Raw genomic sequence first — 2,066 nt, forward strand, 5'->3', positions numbered from 1 at the left:
GTGGCGGCGCGCTATTGGCGCGGGGCGGCGGCGGCAGCTTCGTCCGCCCGGACCGGACGTGTCCGGCGAGGCGCGGTGGATTTTTCTAGGGTTTCGAAGAGAGGGGATCCGCGAAATTTCGGGAGGGCCTTTATATAGGCATGGAGGGAGCTAGGAGAGTCCAAATGAGGTGCGGTTTTCGGCCACGCGATCGTGATCCAACGCTCTAGATCATGGAGCAGAGTTAGGTGGGTTTTGGGCCAAATTGGAGGGGTGTTGGGCTGCAACACACAGGAGGCCTTTTCGGTCCCTCGGTTAACCGTTGGAGTATCAAACGAAGTCCAAATGGTACGAAACTTGACACGCGGTCTACCGGTAGTAAACCAAGGCCACTTGGCAAGTCTCGGTCCAATCCGGAAATGTTTAATCCCCACACACGAAAGAAAGGTAGAAATGACCACCGGAGGAGAACGAAACGCCGGAATGCAAAATGGACAACGGGGAAAATGCTCGAATGCATGAGACGAACACATATGCAAATGCAATGCACATGATGACATGATATGAGATGCATGACAATGACAACAACACACGGAGACAAGGACCCGAACCCGAGAAAATAAATATAACTTAACGCCGAAACAGCAAGAGTGGAGTACAAATTAGGAAAGTTACATCCGGGGTGTTACAAGTAACCAGCCGCCGACAAGGCCCTGACAGTGGGGCCTGTCTGTCGACCAAGGAGCCGGCAGCCGGCGGGACCCACTAGCCGGCAGGCCCCAGCAGCCGGCGCAGAAGCCGGAGAGCATAGACACAGATGGCTGGGCCCCGTGCCCAGCCGGATTACCATTGTACCCCCGGGGGGTAGGCCTATATAAACCCCCCGGGGCATCCATGCAAAGAGAGATCAATCCCTGCTAGTCTCAGACACCACATAGGGAGGAGAAGAGAGCAAGTCGTGCCCTTCTTCCTCCTCTCGCCAAACAGCTCAAGGAGCACCGTGTAGCTACTTGTTCATCTAGTGACCATGCGGAGACCCCGCAGAGCAGCAGTAGGGGTGTTATCTCCACGGAGAGCTCCGAAGTTGGGTAAGATTCGCCGGCGTGCATGTCTTCGCCTCATCCCGTTTCCAGGCACCGGCGACATCTTACTGGCTCCCACAACGATAAGCCACTTGTTGGCATATGTCGCACCTACCACCCGACATTTGGCGCCCACCATGGGGCCAGGTGCACCGCCGTCCAAAGACCTGTTCTGGACGGGAACCCTCTTCCTCCCCCGCGAGCGTAGCCAGTCCGGCACGCCCGATCGCGCTTGCCACGACGCGCTACAAGGCGTCACCAACATCTGTGCGGCGAGCAGCCTCGCCGATCTCCTTGACAAGACTCTCATCTCTGACGAGCTCGCTTTCGACGCGGGCACCGACCACCTCGTCAAGCTCCTCGGCCAGCTCCACGTCTCTGGCGAGCCTGCCGTGGACTTGGAGTCGGTTGGCTCCACCGATCCGATGCCTGTCGACTCCGACACGGCCTCACTCGACACGTTCCCCACCAACGTCGCGATCTACAACGACCCGCTTCCCCGGGCCGATGGCTGCGATGCTGTCACCACAGCCGGAAGGTCAAGCCAAGATCCTTCCAAGAGGGCGATCTTGTGCTCCGGCTGATCCAGCGAACAGCCGGCCAGCACAAGCTCTCGGCCCCTTGGGAGGGCCCCTTTGTCATCAGTAGAGCCTTGGGCAACGACTCCTACTACCTGATCGATGCGCAGAAGCCGGAGGCACGAAAGAGAGACGACTCCGGCAAGGAGTCGGAACGACCATGGAACGCCAACCTCCTCCGAAGGTTTTACAGTTGAAATGCAGTATGTATCACGCTAACTTTGGTACTAAGTACGAGACAATAGGCCCCCCGAGGAGAGCTCGGGGACTGCCATCTTTTGTCTATGAATGAAAAGTACCATGCTTATGGCCTTGTCATTGCATTCACTTTTTTCCGTCCGGCACCGGGTTCGACTAATCGGCCCGGGGACTGGCCGCCTGGAGTTATATTAGAAGTCCTACCCGCAGTCAGACAAGTAGTGTGCCG

This window comes from Triticum aestivum, chromosome 4A (assembly GCF_018294505.1).
Source record: "Triticum aestivum cultivar Chinese Spring chromosome 4A, IWGSC CS RefSeq v2.1, whole genome shotgun sequence".
NCBI lineage: Eukaryota > Viridiplantae > Streptophyta > Magnoliopsida > Poales > Poaceae > Triticum > Triticum aestivum.